This window comes from Halichoerus grypus, chromosome 11 (genome assembly GCF_964656455.1).
Source record: "Halichoerus grypus chromosome 11, mHalGry1.hap1.1, whole genome shotgun sequence".
In the NCBI taxonomy this organism is placed as follows: Eukaryota; Metazoa; Chordata; class Mammalia; order Carnivora; family Phocidae; genus Halichoerus; species Halichoerus grypus.
This window is the reverse complement of record NC_135722.1, coordinates 52704538-52725026: the sequence shown is the minus strand read 5'-3', so window position 1 is coordinate 52725026 and position 20489 is coordinate 52704538. Positions and strand designations below refer to the sequence as shown.

At 42.5% G+C, this 20489-nt stretch overlaps 1 pseudogene; it reads right to left on the bottom strand.

Annotated features, from left to right (window-relative positions):
- Positions 1-19294: 19294 nt before the first annotated feature.
- On the bottom strand, positions 19295-20183 carry LOC118552815 (10 kDa heat shock protein, mitochondrial pseudogene; annotated as a pseudogene).
- Positions 20184-20489: the final 306 nt, after the last annotated feature.

Here is a 20489-nt window from a genome sequence, read left to right as displayed (position 1 = left end):
CAGCTCCCAGAGTCTTGGCTTTGAGAGGTGGTTTGTTTAATCAACTAAAATGTATTGAGACCAACAAGCTAACAAGTAACTCAGGTTTCTCGTGTAACTAGTGCATAGAACCACTGGCAGAGGGGAAAAAAGTATTTTGCTATTTCAAATGTCTCTAGTGGATGAACAGCTCATACAATATATTGTTTAGAGAATAGTGGACTGGCTCATCAAATTAAAATTTGCTACTTATATTTTCTAGAGTATAATATAATGAGAATAACATGCTATCTCCAGTTTAAAATTCTAAAATTTATATTAAGGTGCAATTTGAGCAAAAGTAAAAACCAGTTATGTAAAAGGTTTTTTAATAATAACTTAGTGACATACATACCATAAGATTCAGTATTTTAATTTATTTTTAAATATTTATTTATTTATTTGAAAGAGAATGAGCGGGAGGGGCAGAGGGAGAGGGAGAGAGAAACTCAAGCAGACTCCGTGCTGAGTGGGAGCCAATGCCAGACTTGATCCCACGACCCTGAGATCATGACCTGAGCCGAAACCAAGAGTCGAATGCTTAATGGACTGCACCACCCAGGCACGCCTCAGTCTTTTAAAGTGTACAATTCAGTGTTCTAATATATTCAGAGTTGTGCAACCATTACCACTATCAAATTTCAGGACATTTTCATCCCCCCAAAGAGAAACTCTATACCCTTTAGCAGTCACTCTCAAACCCCTTTCCCCCCAACTTCTGGCAACAACCACTATCTGGTCCCTATGGATTTGTTTATTCTGGACATTTCATATAAATGGAGTCATGCAATATGTGGCCTTTTGTTAACGGGCTTCTTTCACTTAACATGATGTTTTCAAGGTTCATCCATGTTATAGCATGAATCAGTTCTTCATTCCCTTCCATTGACAAATAATATTCCATTGTATGGATATACCATATTTTATTTATCCATCAGTTGTTGGACATTTGGGTAGTTTCCACTTTTTAGCTATTATAAATAGTGCTGCTAAGAACATTGTGAGAATTTTTGTGTGGATATATGTTTTTATTTCTCTTGGGTGTGATATTGCTGGGTCATATGGTAACTCTATGTTTAACATTTTGTGGAACTGTCAAACTATTTTCCAAAATGGCTGCACCATTTTATAATCCCATCAGCAGCCTGTGAGAGTTCCAATTTTGCTGCATCCTCACCAATGTTGTTATTGTCCATCTTTTTTATTATAGCTGTCCTAAGTAGGTGAAAAGTGTTATCTTGTGGTTTTCACGTGCATTTCCTTAATGGCCAAGGATGTTGAGAATCTTTTCATGTGCTTATTAGCCATTTGTACGTCTTCTTTGAAGACACGTTGATTCTAACCTTTTGTCCACTTTTAATTGGATTATTTGTTTTTTATTGTTGGGTTGTAAAAAGTTGTTTAAACTAAAAAAATTGTAGATAATTCAAAAATAATTTTGAAGAAAAATTAAGTGAAATGGTGTAAGGTTCTTCGTGTTTCAGGAGTTTGAGTAGAAGGGTTATGCGGAGGCTCAATGAGCCCAGAAGGTGACATACTTCCATTTCTTGGATGGGAGCATCCAGAGAAAAACCCAGCCCTTGAGTGAGGATAAGGAGCACAACAACTTCTTGGTGGAAAGCCACCTGGGGGAGGGGGGGGTTCATCCAGTCTTTGTGGAACAGAGGGGTTAGTTTTATGTGTCAACCTGGCTAGGCTATAGTACCCAGTTATTCAATCAAACACTAATCTAGGTGTTGCTGTGAGGTGTTTTGTGGATGTGGTTAACCTCTATAATCAGTTGACTTTAAGTAAAGGAGATTATCCTCAATGATCATCCAATTAATTGAAGGGCCTTAAGAGAAACACCTAGGTTTTCCTGAGGAAGAAGACTGCATTTATAGTCAGTCTATGTATTATAGCTTAAGCCCCTGCCTGAGAGTTTTCAGCCTGCATGCCTGCCTTACACATTTCAGACTTGCCAGAACTCAAAGTCATAGAAGCCAATTCCTTGAGATAACTCTTTATATATGTATGCATAGGTAGGCTACTGGTTGTGTTTCTCTGCAGAACTCTCACTGATACAGGGAGGAAGTACATGTCTTCTTGTCCTGAACTTCCCATTTGAATCTATTGGAAACACCAGATTTGTCTGACAGGAGGGGGCACCAAGACCCTCCCATCTCAGAAGACACAGCACCCCACACCCAGAGCAACTGCTCCCTGAAAACTGCTCCAACTGGATCATCATCTAGAAGCTCAAGTTTAATTATTGCTTCCACTGTTCTTTGTCTCATGCTTGCAATCTCTTGTCTTGAGATAAAAAGGTTTCTTTCAGCCTCCTGTGCTCTTGTCCAATGATCATGACCTTTTAGTTCAAGGGAAGTAATTGAGTTTTGAGAAGGATAAATGATGCTTTCCAGCTTTTCTTCAAGGTCTTTGACTTGCACTCTGAAGGTCTTCAGCGCTTCATTTGCATGCTCATCTTGTCATTTGCTTTAGGACTTTCCTTCTCTTGCTCCAAGTAATGATCTTCCTGGACTGATAATTTCTCAAGAGACTCCATTTCTTTCTCTTGACAGGTTCAGTCACTTCATTTCCTCTCCCCTGAAGATTTTGATCTGCACTTTTTCAGTGGAGGTTTGCTCAGCCTGAAGAATTTTTTTTTAAGATTTATTTATTTATTTTAGAGAGAGCAGGGAAGAGGCAGAGGGAGAGGGAGAGAATCTCAAGCGGACATCCCGCTGAGCCTGACGCTCAGTCCCATGACCCTGAGATCATGACCCAAGCCAAGATCAAGAGTTGGATGCTCAACCAACTGAGCCACCCAGGCGCCCCTCATCCTGAAGACTTTTAAGATGATCTGTCATGTTGGCTTTTCTGTTCCCTTCTTCAGCAATGTTGATGTAGAATTAATGTCTCTCTCCATCTTGGATGTTTAAATGCACACTCGACTTTTCAACATCAGTCAGTATCCTCCTGGCTCCTCTTGTCTGGTCATAAATACTGTTTCCACCTCCTGATTCCAACCTATTACCCATGTTCCTTTCTCCAAGGTGAGCTATCAGGTCTTTCATCTTTAGCTAACATTCCTCCAGAGACTTGATCTGACTCGTCACACATGCTGTGGAGTTCTGTATGAAGGTCCTGAGTCTTCCTTTTGTTGCCCATATGGTTTTAAATTTGCTTTTGCGTTTTCCACCTGTACTTTTATAGATTTGGTTTCTCTGTATGGATTTGGCTTTTTATGGATTTTGGATCTTTCTCATGATATAAGAGATTGGCTTATCTTGATCTGAATATTGAGATTTTTTTTTCCTAGCTGGCTTGCTATTGGGCAGAAGATGGACCAAATCATGGGGTTAGATGTACCAGGGCATCAGGCACTTCTGGGCTTTTATCTTCTTTCATCTCAGGGTGAAACTGACAGGAACTTTCATTTTACTAAACTATGCTGAATTGTTAATGCTGTGTTCCTTGACTCTAAGTCCTCCTCCTCCTCCTCTTTCTCTTCCTCCTCCTCCTCTTCTTCTTCTTCTTTTTCTTCTTCTTCTTCTTCTCCTCCTCCTCCTCCCCCTCCTCCTTCTCCTTCTTCTCTTCCTCCTCCTCCTCCTCCTTCTTCTCCTTCTCTCCTCCTCCTCCTCTTTCTTCTTCTTCTGGAATTGACAAAGGAAGTATGAAAAATAAGAACAGGGGAGGAGACTTGCTCTCCAGAAAACAGGATTGCCTAGAAAGCCAATGTAATCAGAGCAATATGTGGCAGAAGCTGCTAGTTTACCCCCAATATACATTTTTCTTTTTTTTTTTTTTTAAGATTTTACTTATTTGACAGAGAGAGACACAGCGAGAGAGGGAACACAGTGGGAGAGGGAGAAGCAGGCTTCCCGTGGAGTAGGGAGCCCGATGCAGGACTTGATCCCAGGATCCTGGGATCATGACCTGAGCCAAAGGCAGACGCTTAGCGACTGAGCCACCCAGGTGCCCCACATTCTTCTTCTCTTCCTTAGTAGAACCCTAGATTTACATTGGGACACATAGCCATTTGGAATTAAGACCACCTCTCTCAGCATATCTTCCAGCTTATTGTGGCCATGTGATTAATTCTGGCAAATGAGATATAGGTAGAAGTGTCCTGTGCAACTTCAGGAAATGTCCTTTGAGGGAGAACATATCTTTCTTTGTCCCTTTCACCTTCTGTTAGTTGAGAGGCAGCCATATGGCTGAAGCTTAAGCAGCCATCTTGGATCAGGAGAGAAAAGCCATCTGTTGAGGATGGTGGAACAAGAGAAAAAGAGCCTGGGTCCCTGAAACGGTGGAGGGTCAAGTCAGCTCTAGATTACTTATCTCTGGACTACACTTATGTGAGAGAGAAATAAATTTTTATTTAGTTTAAGCCACTACCACTTTAATTTTTCTGTCAGTGGTAAACCTAATTCTAATTAATGTTGTATTTGGTATCTAGAAATAGGGCACTGCAAGTGACAAAACTGAGGTGCTTAATGAATGAGTGCGTTGGGTTGCAGATGGCAAGGACTCAGGCATTGCAGACTGGAAAGCTTGTGACTCTTGTTATACGGTAGCAAAACATTTGATCAAAAAATTGTGTGTTAGTTGCGTATTAATGTGTGGCAAACCATCCCCAAACTTGATGGGTTAAAACAATGAACATTTTACTACCTCTCATGATTCTTTGGGTTGACTGTGATGGTTCCAACTGGGTGGTTCTTCTGCTGGTCTCACAGGGGTCTTTGATGAGTCAGATGGTGGCTGGTGATGGAATATCCAAGGATTTCATCGCATATTTGAGTGGGATGACTGGAAAGGCTGTGACCTCTTTCTCCATGTGACTGAGCTTGGGCTTCTTTATGTGGTAGCTGGATCCCAATTAGGCAAACGTGAAAGCTGCCAGACCTTCTTAAGGTTTTAAAATTAGTCAAGGACAAGCCCAGATTTAAAGGGAGGGTACTACATGGTTGTGAATACTGGAAGAGGTGGTTCATTGGAGGTAAGTTTCAGGCACCAGCTACCTCACCTTGAAAGGCAAATCATAGACTACTTGAGGTAGCAATGCATCATAGCAATGTAGAAAGATAGGGAAATTTAGTATGTTGATGTTTTCTGGCTCCTTCTTGCTACTTTTAGCAAAATCCTACTAGAGAGAAAGAAATACAGAAACTCAAATTGGAGCTAGCTACCCTGTAGAGCTTTACTAAGGGAGGAACGCTTTGCTATTACCTATAATCTGGGTTGACCAAGACTCCTTTAATTTTGAGTCTTGTAGAGTTTTTGCAGGAGCCAATTGCTTCTGCACCGAAGCACTTAAGAGGGTTAACTGCAAAGTGACAGTCGTAGGAGGAGTTAAGACAAGTGCCCTCTTCAGAAAAGCAGTGGGCCTGTTGGCAAGGAAGGATGGTTCTTTCCCACCCAAGTGTGTTGTTTCAGATGGTCTGAAGAGAGCCATCATCCAGTTGGGAGAATGGCCAATAAGGAAAAGATCAGAGTTTTCAGGCTTGAAAAACATGTCCAGATAAGGTCTTTGGCTGTGGTTACTCACATTGGAACTGACTAGAACCAAATAGACCAAAGGTCTACTAAATTTTTAAGGAATTGTGCTATCAAGGAAACCTCAAACCCACCCTGTAGAAGCCTCTGATTGCTCAACCCTCACAATACTCCTTGGGTCCTTGAACCTGCGCTAGGCGGAAGTAGACTTGGATGACTGAATTTTTCAAAAAGGGTTCAAAGAACTCTCTCATGTTCTTTGTGGATGTGGCTATCCAGCCCTGCATGTATGCTGCTTCTCAGAAATGTGGCTGATCTAGGAATTAAGTGAGGACTACTGATTTACTTATTAGTTTAACCAAATTTTACCAAATGCTTCTTTGTATCAGATATTACATTAGTGCTGGGGATGCAGTTGTAAAAGAAAGGAGAGGCAGCTGAGAGTCCAGAAGGCCTGGTAGGACCCATATTCACTCAGACTCTTCATCTATGGCCATGTCTCCTCAGTGAGGCCTTTTTGAAAGACTCCAGAAGTCCCCACATCTGTCCCTTTTGCTGATCTCAGTGATGTGTATCCCAGCTGCACCAGCTTCCTTGGTCAGTCTTGTTGGATTTTTCCATGTCATGTCTGTATCTGGGCCTGCCATTGACATTTCCAATACACTGGTTGGCTAGGGTGCAGAGGTTAGGACTCATGGTCCTGGTGTTTTCTAGGCAAAGGGTGACACTGGACCCTGGTGTCTTGAAAAAGACATCCCCTCTTTTTACCCCTTGATCTGGTTCCTGGGAAGGAAGCAGAAAAATTCACCTTCCAGTCAAGGAACCTCCCAGAAGCAGTGAAGTCACATCATTACAACATTCTTAGTTGATGGAAGTGGGTACTAACTGAGCTCTGCCTGCAAAAAAAGACACCAAGGCCCCAATTCCCTTGCATTAGGACATGGGTCGCTGTCCTGCCACAACTCATGGCTGGAGTTAGAGCTCTGTACTCCATCTCTCCATGTAGAGAAGATTTATGTGTTTTGACAGGGCTCCTGGGTGGCTCAGTTGGTTAAGCATCTGACTCTTGATGTCGGCTCATGTCATGATCTCAGGGTCATGAGATCGAGCCCCATGTTGGGCTCCACACTGACTGTGGAGCCTGCTTAAGATTCTCTCTCTCTTTCCCTCTGCCCCTCTTTCCCCGCTCACTCATGTGTGCTCTCTCTCTCTCTCTTTAATATGTGTGTGTGTGTACGTGCATTTATGGTTTTGAGAACAGTAACTGAACATGAGAAGGGAATGCAAAGAACTCAGTGTGCCCATCAGATTCAGAGTGACACCAGCAGGAGGGCCTGACCCCCTGAAAGGTCCCTGTGGCCTGTGTAAGGATCTGAAGCAGCATGAGTATCATGCCAGCAACAGTCAAGGGTGTCTTCACAAGCACAAGAAAAGATGGTGAGAAGTGGATGGATTTCGTGTGTATTTTGGAGTTTTATTAGCTTACTGATGGACTGGATATAGATCTTGAGGGAAAGGGAGAATTTAGGAAACACTCTTAGTTTCTAACTTGAAGTGGAGGCATTTGCATATATATGAATTTATGTATACATTTGCATATATATGAATTTTATATAAATATTATATACATATATATATACACACACACATATATATATTGGGGCACCTGGGTGGCTCAGTTGGTTAAGCGTCCGACTCTTAGTTTCAGCTCAGGTCTTGATCTTCGGGTCATGAGTTCAAACCCTGCATTGGGCTCCATGCTGGGCATGGGCCTACTTAAAAAAACACAACATATATACATATATATACACACACACATATATATACATATATATGTATATATGCATTTGTTTAAATATATGCAAAATACTTCTAGAGGGCTATATAAGAATTTCCATGGGAGATGTGATAGATTGCAAAAAGATGGCCACAAATTCCTCCCAATCCTTGTGTGCCTGGCCTTTTGCAATTTGACTTTGCTGTTCCTCCCATCAAGAGGTGGAGCCTGCTTTTTCCCACTCTCAAATCTGTCTGGCCAGGTAACTTGCTTTAACCAATAGAATGGAACTGAAGTGATGTCAGAGCTCTGGGCCCAGGGGGCCTTGCAGTTTCCCTTTCTTACCACCAGGCAGAGAAGCCTCCTTGAGGATGAGAGATCACAGGGAAAGAGAGGCCCCCAGAGAGCCAGCCTGAACAGCCACACATGTGAGTGAGGCCATCTTAGACCTTGTAGCCCCAGTCCATCAGCCATTGGAGCGAAGCAGCATGATTCATGCCAGGCCAGGCCAGACCAGCAGAAGCACCGCCCAGCTGCGTCCAGCCCAAATTACTGACCCACAGAGTCGAGAGCAAATACAGTGGTTGTTGCTTTAAGCCACTGAGTTTTGGGCTACTTTATTGCACGGTAATAGATAACTGTTACAGGAGGTAACTGAGTGGCTGAAGAACAGGAATAGGAGAGATTTTCATTTACCCTTTTGTATCATTTGAGTTTTGAAACTCGTGAATATATTACCTATTAATCTTCAAACACTTTTGTCACATTCGATGAACAAATCTCTTACTTTGAACATAAAGAGTATAGTGTTTGACTCATCATTACCATTGATTTTTTTTAAAGATTTATTTATTTATTTTAGAGAGAGAGAGGAAGGAGAGTGTGCATGCAACTAGGGGGAGGGGCAGAGGGAGAGGGAGAGAATCCTAAGCCCACTCACCACTGAGCATGGAACCAACTTGGGGTTCCGTCTCACCACCCATAAGCTCACAACCCAAGCTGAAATCATGAGTTGGATGCTTAAGGGTGACCTGAGTCACCCATGTGCCCCACCATTGATTTTTAAATAAACTTTTCTTGAGGCATAACATACCTACAGAAAGGTACACAAATCATAATAGTACAGCTTGATGAACTTTCACAAAGTGAACATACCTGTGTAACTGGCACCCAGATCAAGAAACACCACCAGTCTCCCTCATGCCCCTCCTAGTTGCTACCCACAAGGAGTGTATATATATGTGTGTGTGTGTAATATATATATATTTACTTATATTTATAAATGTATTTACATATATTGCTACTCACGAGGATAAATATATATATATATTTACTTATATTGCTATCCACAAAGGTAAACATGTATCTTTACTTCTATTTATAAATGTATTTACATATATATTTTTTGTTTTTTATTTATTTAGAAAAACAGTTTCTTTTCCTCACCACTAAATATATTTGAACAAATATTTAAAGAATGTCATTTTAAAGGCACATGGAGTTATCTGCCTTCACGAGAGCACCCGCAGATCACCTTCTGGCCCTTCTGCTTTAGCCATGTGAAAACCTCGGAGCTGTTCCTGGTTGAAACCAAACCCCTGCCACTAGGAAGATGCGTTCCTTCCCTCTTGTGGCCATATTTGGCTACTGCACCCAAGCTAGGCACCCAGGTCAGCCGAGGACTTTTCCAAAGCTTAAGCCAGGGTGCAGAACCAGATAAGCTGGGCTCCGTTCTGGGCTGGCATTTTAGAGCAACTCTTTTGGCGAAGTGACCTGACCGTCCCCAGCTTGGGTAGCACCTACAAGGTTGCCTCTGTGGTTGGTAGATGGTTTCACGGGGAGGAGATGGTTAGAACGGGGAGTGGGGAGGGGCAGCTGAAGGTTCCTCCTGAAAGACAACCAGTTGTTAGAGATTGAGGCCTTGGCATTCTCAGAACACAGTATTTGGGAGGCCCCTGGGTGTCCCTATGTGGCTGAAGCCCTGAAGCCCTGCTTCTCTGGAGTTTCTCCCGCCTGCCAGGTGCCGTGGGAGAAGGCGAGGTGTGTGGGAAGCTTCAGTAAGAACCAGGGGCCTGCTGCTGAGACCTGGGACTTCTAGGGTACGGCCCACCCGGGTGAGCCGGCAGAGGCGGGAAGACAGGACCTAACACAGACTGAGTGTGATGGAAAGCTGGCAAAGAAATGACATGATGTGATTCCTGTCTTTAAAATTCTCATTTGGGAGAGAGCTCACTCTTTGGGGAGGTGGAAGGAACTGGTGACTTCTCCAGAGGAGACCTGGTAGAGGAGGGCCATGAGAAGTGGACCCGCCGGGGAGGTCTCCACAAGCAGGCCTCGCCTCCCGCCGCTCACACCTGGGGCTGGTCCAGAGGACAGAACCAGTTGCAATCTATAAATATTGACGTTGGTCAATTCTAGTTTATGTCTGTTTTACTGTCCCGATCTTTCGGTTTCCTCCTTGTGTAATATTTTGTCATGTATGGGACCCGCACCACTAGCCCTACTCAGGAGTGCAGCTACAAGTAGGGTATGAGAGGGGGACCCATCCAGGCCAAGAGTAGGGCACGGGCAGCCCCTGGAACTCATTTCCCACGGCACTGTCGCCAGAGTCCCAGTAGAAAGGGTCCTGTTCCAATAATGTTGAAATGGAGGAGGAACGTATTTTGATGATGTTAGTGATTTAAAAAAAAAGTGGGGGGAGCTTTTAAATAGAGTGGGTATGGGGAGGAAACAGCTAGGTGACGAGGCCACCTTGGAAGTACTACTGTCTAGCAAATAGCCTAGTTAGAAAGGGGGCGCCCCTAGAACCTAGTGGCTGATATTATTGGGCTAATTCACACATACTGAGCTTGCTGTCTGGGGAGATGAATGAGCCTCTAAGGTCACCAGATATATCTCTCCTCACACTTGAAAAAATATTCTGCATCAATTAGGATGTTTTTGGCTGTAATTGAGTCTTCCTAACCAAAATTGACTTAAGGCATGTCTGGCTGACTCAGTCAGAAGAGTGTGTGATTCTTGATCTCAGGGTCGTGGGTTTGAGCCCCAACTGCATGTAGAGATTACTAAAAAAAATAAACTTTATTTATTAAAGATTTATTTATTTATTTGAGAGAGAGAGAGAGCATGAGTGGGAGGGGCAGAGAGGGAGAGGGAATCTCAAGCAGAGCCCCAAGCGGGGCTCCATCCCAGGACCCAGAGATCATGACTGAGCCGAACCCAAGAGTTAGAGGCTTAACCAACTGTGCCATCCAGGTGCCCACAAAAATAAATAAACTTTAAAACAAAACAAAACCGACTTAAGCTGTAGAATTTTCATAATCTTGCTTAACAAGAAGCCAGCAGAACAGTCCCTAGATTGACTCAGTGGCTTAGCCTGTCCCCCAGGACTTTGCCATCTCTCCCCTCACCCACCCTCCTTGGCAACATCTTCCCTCAAGGTTGCAAGGTGGCTGCTGCAGATCCAAATATCACACTATCGTGCAACAACATCCCAAATCTTCCCTCCTTCTCTCCTCTTTTTTCTTTTTTAATCACAGAGGGCAATCTTTCTTAAAAGCCCACCCCCACCTCCCACCAGGAGACGTCCCCTTTCACTTCACTGGTCAGAACTGGGGCACACAGGCTCCGCTGATCCAGCCGCAGGGAACATGTGGTGGCGTGGGCCATGATTCATCCTATCAACAGGGAAGAGGGAATGCTTGCTGGGAAGTGACCCCCTGTGTCTGCCATTACAGTTTTGTTCTTTTCTCTGATTCCAGGAGTCATATATGTCCAGTGTAGACAATTTAGGAAATCCAGAGAAGGATGAAGTAGAAAATAAAATCGCATACTCTATCACCTGGATCCAAGCACTGTCTTATCCCTTTGCACTGCTTTTATCCCTCTCTGCGCTCTGCTCCGCCCCGCCCCCTCCATCCTGCTCTTGCACCAGCCCTTCATCTCTGCCCACCCACTCCCAAACCACCTTCGGTTCAGCACGGAAACACTTGCTGTTGGCATTGACCCCAAATTCCTCCCTCGCTTTTTTTTAAAGCTGTGAAAAAAATCGTAAATAACAGAGTATGTAAAATGGACGCGTATGGTTTAAATAATGATGTGATGAAGGCTTGTGAACCCACCACTCAGTCTGAATGCTTTGAAGCCCTCATCACATCCCCTCCTGAAGTGGCTGTTACTTATTGCATTAATCATTTGTGGCCACAAAAATGCCACGTATTGTCTCAAAACTCAACAAGCATTCATCTCACTCTCATGGTCTGCAGGTTGCCCTAATCTAGATTGGGCTTGGTGGGGTGGCTCTGCTTCAGGTGGTGGGTTGTCTGGGTTTGGCTCCAGACTGCAGGCTGGACCCAGGTCTGCTCCACATGTCTCTCATCCTACTAGGATCAGAGTGTACCTGGTGCATATTCTCCTCCTGGCAGCTCACTGACATGGGAGAACCACGTCCAACAGCAGCATAAGCACGTTTAAGGCACTGCTCAAGTCACGTTTACTAACGTTCTGCTGGCCAACGCAAATCATATGGCCAAGCCCAGCCTCAGCGGGACAGGGAAGTGCGCTCCCTTCACAGCAGAGGGAGGGACCCCGAACATTTGCTAAACCATAAGCCAGACTGCCACAAACATGCCTTTGGTTTTCTTCATGGTTTTGTCAGAAAGGGATGTATCTCTGCGTAATATATTAGTTGGTTTCCTCTGGTTTTGAATTTTATTTTTTATTTCTTATTTTTTATTTTTTAAAAGATTTTATTTATTTATTTGACAGAGAGAGACACAGTGAGAGGGAACACAAGCAGGGGGAGTGGGAGAAGGAGAAGCAGGCTTCCTGCCGAGCAGGGAGCCCGATGCGGGGCTCGATCCCAGGACCCTGGGATCATGACCTGAGCTGAAGGCAGACGCTTAACCAACTGAACCACCCAGGCGCCCCTAATGGTTTTTTTTTTTTTTTTTTAAGATTTTATTTATTTATTTGACAGAGAGAGAGAGCACAAGCAGGGGGAGCTGTAGGCAGAGGGAGAGGGAGAAGCAGGCTTCCTGCTCAGCAGGGAGCCCGATGCGGGGCTCGATTCCAGGACCCTGGGATCATGACCTGAGCTGAAGGCAGACGCTTAATGACTGAGCCACCCAGGCACCCCTGGTTTTCAGTTTTATATAAATGGATTCTGAGTGGATATATTTTCTCGGAGTTATGTTTCTCCTCCCTTCTCCTTACTTTGTTTTCTCCCTGTTTTATCAGTCAGGAAGTTTGGTTGTGAAAACAGACACCAATTCTGGCTCACTTAAAGGAAAGGAATTTATTGGAAGGTTGGGTGGTTCACAGAATTGATGGGCAGGTTGGATGGAGAACCAGGCTCAGGAAGTGGACAGGATACAGATGAGTAGTTGCCTGGGGCTGGAGATGGAGGGTCCCTCTACAGGGAACTCCCTGTAAAGGGGCACAAAGAAACCTTTTCGGTTGATGAAAATATTTTGTATCTTGATTGTGAGAGTGGTCATATGGGATTAGTCAAAACTCATCAAAACTATACACTTCAAATGCGTGCAGTTTATTATATGTAAATTATACATCACCTTGATATAAAAAAGAGGACCTGCTTCATTTAATAATAATTTTTAAGTCTGTAGTGGCTAGTGCTTGACAAAACAACTGTGGGGTTCTCCCCAGACCAGTTTTACATGATTTGGGTGCTATTTCTGGCTCTGTACCTGGTTCTCTAGGCCTCTTGTTGATTCTGTGAGCTCCCCAATAGCACTTTTTGTTTTTGAAATATAAACAGATATATCTCAAGAAACAATTCAGTGATTTAAGTATATTCACAGAATTGTGACACCATCACCACAATCAATTTTAGAACATTTCATCACCCAAAAAGAAAGGCCATTACTCTGGCAGTCATATAGTGCTGCCATAACAAAGTGTCCGGGTGGCCTAAAGCAACAGAAATGGATCCTCTCACAGTTCTGGAGGCAAGGAGTCCCAAACAAGGTGCTGGTAGGACCATGCTTTCTCTGCAGGCTCTCGGGAAGAATCTGTTCCATGCCTTTCTCTTAGCTTCTCATGCTGCCAGCGTTCCTCGGTGCTCCTTGGCTGCCAGGCACATCACTGCAAGTTGCTGCCTCTGCGGCCACGTGACGTTCTCCTCTGTGTCTCATGGTTTCACATGTCCTTCTTTTCTCTTTGTGCATCGCTCTGTGTGTCTGTCCTCTTCTTATAAAGACATCAGTCATATTAGATGAAGAACATACTCTACTCTCATATGACCTTATCTTAGTTTACATCTTGATTATGTTTGCAAAGACCCTATTTCCCAAAAAGGCCACATTCACAGGTACCAGGGGTTAGGACTTTAGCATACCTGTTAGGGGGACATAATTCAGCCCGCAACACCTTCTCATCCCTAGGCAGCCACTGAGCTGCGATCTGTATTTATGGATTTACCTACTCTGGACACTTCATATAAATGTAATCATACAATATGTAGTCTTTTGTGACTACTTTCCTTCACATAGCATAATGTTCTCAAGGTTCATCCATGTTGTAGCATATTGTATTAGTACTCCATTACTTTTTATTTGAAATAACATTCCATTGTATAGATATACTGTATTTTGTCTATTCATTCCTTAATTGATGGACATTTGGGTTGTTTCCATTCTTTGGCTATCACGAATGGTGCTGCTGTGAACATTCTTTTACATATTTTTGTGTGAACATATTTTTTTTTTAAAGATTTGTTTATTTATTTGACACAGAGAGAGAGACAGCGAGAGAGGGAACACAAGCAGGGGGAGTGGGAGAGAGAGAAGCAGGCTTCCCGCTGAGCAGGAGCCCAATGCAGGGCTCAATCCCAGGACCCTGGGATCATGACCTGAGCCGAAGGCAGACACTTAACGACTGAGCCACCCCGGCACCCCGTGAACATGTTTTAATTTCTCTTGGATATATACCTAGGAGTGTAATTGTTGGGTCATATGGCTCCTCTATGTTTAATTATGAGGACCTGCCAGTCTGTTTTCCAAAGAAGCTACACCATTTTACATCCCTACCAACAATGTATGGGGTTTCCAATTTCTCCATATCTTTGCCAACACTTGTTATTATCTATCTTTTAAATTATTAGTCATTCCAGTGAGTTGGAAGTATTTCGTTGTGCTTTCAATTTAGCATTTCTGTAACAACTACTGATGTTGAGCACCTTTTCATGTGCTTATTCTCATTTTTTTTTTTTAAGATTTTATTTATTTGTTTGTCAGAGAGAAAGGGAGAGAGAGAGAGCACAAGCAGGGGGAGCGGCAGGCAGAAGGAGAAGCAGAATCCCCACTGAGCAAGGAGCCCAAGCAGGACTCAATCCCAGGACCCTGGGATCATGACCTGAGCTGAAGGAAGACAGTTAACCAACTGAGCCATCCAGGTGCCCTTCCTTTTTTTTTTTTTTTTTTTTTTTAAGTAGGCTCCATGCCTAGCATGGAGCCCAATGCGGGGCTTGAACTCATAGCTGTGAGGTAGAGACCTGAGCTCAGACCAAGAGTCGGATGCTTAACGGACTAAGCCACCTAGGTGCTCCTCCCATATTCTTTTAATGAATTCCTTCTCTTAAATCAGCCAGAAATTTTTGTCATGTTTTTGTTGCTTGACACCTGCAAACAACAAAACCATGAATCCCTGAAACTTTCCTGAAAGTCTCCTTAAGAGGTATCTGTCTTCTGAGTTGGTTGTGGGTCTAACAAAGGAGTTCTCCAGGGGTCCTTTGAGTTTTACTTTAAGGTCCCTTGAAGACCCCAAGGGTCCAGGAGTTCCATTTCACAGGGGCCCTCAAAATTCACCAAGGCCCTCAGGGGTGAGAGGTTGCTTCCAAACTCATTAAATCATTTAGAAAACACTCATTCACTCTCCTTACTTGTCCCAGGCCTGGCTTGGTGCCTAGGGTCCTTCAAGGAGCTCATCATCTGCTACAGAAGGCAGACATGGACATAGCCAGTTTCTGCTCAGAGTGACCAGTGCTGCTGCAGAAGAAAACAAGGTCTCTCTGTCCCTGGGAACAGGATGCTTCTTAGAGATGGCAATAGCTGAGATAAGTCCTGGAGGATGAGTGGGAGATAGCCAGGTGAAAGGTGGGATGTGTGATGATGCTCGAGAAATGGCTCAGTCAAAGGGACAGCTTTGTATTAGTGATGATGTAAGTTCAACTGCTATAATAGTAATCCTCTGTGATGTAAATAGGTATAGATCTTTAAAGTTCAACTGTGAGCTATCCTAGTGGGAATATAAATTATGTTTACCAAAACTTAGTGGCTTGAAACAATGGACATTACCAAAACTTAGTGGCTTGAAACAATGGACATTTATTGTCTCACATGTTATCTGTGGTCAAGGATTTGGAAATGGCTTACCAGGTGGTTCTTACTCAAGGTTCTCATGAAGTTGCAGTCAAGACATGAGCCAGGGCTGTGGTCATCCAAAGGCTCGACAGGAAGCTTGGTTATTGGCAGGAGGTCTTAATTCTTCATAATGTGGATCTGTTCTCATGACATGGCAGCCGGCTTCTGCCAGAGCAAGTGATCTAAGAAAGAGTGAAGCGGAAGCCACAATGCTTTTTATTATATAGTCTCAGAAGTCACCCTCTGTCAGGGATATGAATACCAGGAGGTAAGAATCATGGGGCCCATCTTGGAGGTTGGATAACATAATCTGCCTTTTAAAAAAAATATTTTATTATTTATTTGAGAGAAAGAGTGAGCGAGAGAGTGAGAGAAAGAGAGAGAGAGCATGAACAGGGGGAGAGGGAGAGGGAGAAGCAGGCTCCCCGCTAAGCAGGGAGCCCAACATGGGGCTTTATCCCACAACCCTGGGATCATGACCTGAGCTGAAGGCAGACACCCAACCGACTGAGCCACCCAGGTGCCCCTATAATCTGCCTTTTTGACCCCAATGATTTATGTCTCTCCTACATGCAAAATATTCTCACCTTCCCCTAAGGCCCTAAAAGTCTCATCCTGTCACAGCATCAACTTGAAATCCTGAATTTTGTCACATTACTCAAGTTCCGATGAAAACAAGTCTCCTTAGAAGTAGTTCCTTAAGTATTCTCATCAACTACAGAGTTCTGCTTTATCCAAACACCTGCAAATGAGAGACAAGTTATCTGTTCTCTACCTGCCCAACACACAAGCAGGCCCAAGGTAACTGCTATGGACCCTCCTGCTGAAATAGGGAGGAAACAGGCGTACAGGAGTCACTGTCCGTAGCGATTCTGAAATCAAGCAGTTCTATGATTCAGATCAAACTTAGGACTACTTCTCTGTGGGTCTTCGTTCTGTCCTCTGAATCATCCTTCCTTTCTCATGAAAGGTGGCCAGTGTTTGTAGCTGAGTAGTTGTTTCAGCCTATTTCCTAAACTGTTGTATAAGTTAAGGAATCTGCAGTTCTCTTTTCATTTTATATTGTCCCTGGCCCTTTCAAATGTAGACATTTGAGTTTGTGACACATGGTTTAGACAAAGTTCTTATAGGGAAAAACAAAATCTGTACTCAGGGAACATCCAGGAGTTCAGTATGACCAAAATATTGGGTGTTCCCTGGGTTTCTCTCTGCTAGAATGTCTAAACACATACCCACAGTTATTGTAGAATTATGTGTCAACCCTCATATCTGACTGTGAGAACCTCTAGGGCAGGGCCTATTTCTCAAGAAGAAATAGACAAATCCATTATGCTGGGATATTTTAATACAACTGATAGAATATGCAAATAAAAACATCAATAAGAACACAGAAAATTTGAATAACATGCTTCAAGACTTTGACCTAATTGACATAATAGAACACTGGATCCAATAACCATAGAACACATAATTCTTTTCAAGAGCACATCAAATATATATCAATATGCTCAGCCATAATGTAAGTCTAACCAAATTTCAAAGAGCTAAAATCGTATAGAGTATGTTCAATGACCACAGTTGGATTATGCTAATCATCAAAATCAAAAAGAAAACTAGAAAATCCCAAAATATTTGGAAATTGAATAGCACACTAGTAAATAACCCAAAGGTCAAAAAAGAAATCACAGTAGAAAGTAGAAAATATTTTGTTCAAATGTAATGAAAATATAATATGTTAAAACTTGTAGAATGTAGCTAAAGCCATGTTTAGAGTGAAATTTGTGGCTTTAAATGAATATATTTCCCCCAAAAATGGCTGAAAATCAACTATCTAAATATCTACCTCAAGTAGTTAGGAAAAACATTCAGAAATTAAACCCAAATAAAGTAGAAGGAAGAAAATAATAAAGTTGACAGGATAAGTTATTAAAATAGAAAATGAAGATATGGGGGCACCTGGTTGGCTCAGTTGGTTAAGTGTCTGCCTTCGGCTTAGGTCATGATCCCAGGGTCCTGGGATCAAGCCCCACATCGGGCTCCTTGCTTAGTGGGGAGTCTGTTTCTCCCCTCTCTCTGTCTCTGCCCCTGCTTGTGCGCGCTCTCTCTCTCTCAAATAAATAAATAAAATCTTAAAAAAAAAAAGAAAAAGAAAATGAAGATATGAAAGAGGAATCAAAGAACCAAAAGTTAATTTTCTGATAAAACTACTAAAATTGATAAACTTTTGGCTAGACAGATGAAGGACAAAAAGAGGAGATACAATTATCACTTTAGAAATGAAAAGAGTGCCATCACTACAGATCCCACATGAATCAAAAAGATAGTGAGAGGATATTGTAAATAACTATATCCCAACAAACTTGAAATTCAAACGACGTGAACAGATAACTAGAAAAACACAAACTGACACAGGAAGAAATAGGAAAACTGAGTAGTCCTGTTTCTATTAAAGAAATTGAATCTTTTGTTAAAAAAAAAATCTTCCTACAAAGAAAACTCCAGGTCCAGATGCTTCCAGAGAATAGAAAAAGTAGGAGTGCTTCTCAATTTATTTTATGGGATCAGCATTACCTAGATACAAAAACCTAACAAGGGCATTATAAGGAAGGAAAATTAGAGGCCAAACAAAGATGCAAAAATTCTAGGGGCGCCTGCGTGGCTCAGTCATTAAGCATCTGCCTTCGGCTCAGGTCATGATCCCAGGGTCCTGGGATCAAGCCCCACATCAGGCTCCCTGCTCAGCGGGGAGCCTGCTTCTCCCTCTCCCACTCCCCCTGCTTGTGTTCCCTCTCTCGCTGTGTCTCTCTCTGTCAAATAAATAAAATCTTTAAAAAACAAAAACAAAAACAAAAAAAACACAAAGATGCAAAAATTCTAAACAAAATATCAGCAAACCAAACCCAAAGATCTAGAAGTAGGATAATACTACACAACCAAGTTGTGTTAACTCCAGGGATACAAAGTTGACTTGACATTTGAAAATTAATCAATATAACTCACCACTTTAACAGAATAAAGTTAAGAAACCATAGGATCATCTCAAGAGATGTAGAAAAATTTATAAAGTTACCACCCATTTATGGTAAAAACCTTTCAAACTAAGAATAGAAGGGAACTTCCTTCATCTGATAAAGGACATGCACAAAAAAACCTACAACCAACATCATACTTACTGATGAAATATAAAAACCTTCCCTCCTGAGATGGGAATGAGAAAAGGGTGCCCACTATCACCTCTTCTATTCAACATTGTGCTGTCCCTTATGAAATAACAAGAAAGAGTATAGGACCAGAAAAAAATAATTAAAATTATAATTATTTGAGGTCAGGGGCTTGGCTTGATTTTTCTGCTGGGACCCGGCACAGAGTAGGTGTTTGTTTGGTGGGTAATTGTTGAGTGGACAGATGGAGCAATGGATGTTAAGTAGTGGGGGCCCAAGGCTGGGGCCTATGCTAGAGGGGCACTGACCACTACATAATCAACAGAAAAAATAAAACAACAGTGAAATTGCACATGGCGGAATTTTTTATTGATAAAAAACTGATGGAAGAATCAGGGAAACCTTCCTGATAAAATATAGATCAGCAAAGTCTTGGCCACTGTGTCCATTTCTTTTTTCTCTCTAGGAGCTTTAGTAGAGAGGTAAGGATATTTGGCCCCTGCTTTGACCCTAAGGATTTAAAAATTCCTTAACAATTTTTTTTTAATTTTAAGGATTTTTATTTTTACTTTTTTTTTTTTTTAAAGATTTTATTTATTTATTTGACAGAGAGAGACATAGTGAGAGAGGGAACACAAGCAGGGGGAGTGGGAAAGGGAGAAGAAGGCTTCCCGCCGAGCTGGGAGCCCGATGCGGGGCTCGATCCCAGGACTCTGGGATCATGACCTGAGCCAAAGGCAGATGCTTAACGACTGAGCCACCCAGATGCCCCCTTTATTTTACCATTTTTTAAAAAGATTTATTTATTTATTTATTTATTTATTTATTTTCATTTATGCATTTTTATTTGCTAATGTTTATATCAGTACACTAAAACTAAATTTTAGAGACACTGGATATCATTAGTTTGGATACCATTAGTTTATTATAAAAGAGAGACATGAAAATTATTTACATGATGAAAGATTTCACTAATTCACTGGAATGGGCAGTTTCACTTCATGCCATTTTAATAATGATTTCTGTCCACATACTATCCGAGAATGTCACCATCTCTAAATAAGAAAGAATCTTTGTCATCTAGAACTACTTTGGTGCCTCCATATTCTGGGAGAAGAACTTTATCTCCAACTTTCACACTAACTGGTTCAATCTCTTCACCCTTTCCTTTAGAGCCCAATCCAACAACTACTACTGTTGCTTGCAACACTTTTCCTTGAGATTTTTCTGGAAGCATAATACCTCCTTTGGTTACAGTTTCAGCTGCGCTCCTTTCAACTAAAACTCGGTCAAAGAGGGGAAGAAACTTTCTAAACGCTTGCCCTGCCATGACTCCGGCCGCCACAGTTCACACTCTGCTCTGGAGCTGCCGCCGCTGCAAGGAGACCCGCAGTCCGACGCTATTTACTTATTTTTTTAAAAGATTTTATTTATTTCTTTGAGATAGAGAGTGAGAGAGAGAGAACACGAACGGGGGCGGGGACAGAGGGAGAGGGAGAAGCAGGTTCCCCACCGAGCGGGGAGCCCGATATGGGGCTTGATCCCAGGACTCTGGGATCATGACCTGAGCCAAATGTAGATGCTTAACCAACTGATCCACCCAGGCACCCCTAATTTACTTATTTTAGAGAGAGAGAAGAAGAGAGAGAGACAGAGCATGTGGTGGGGAGG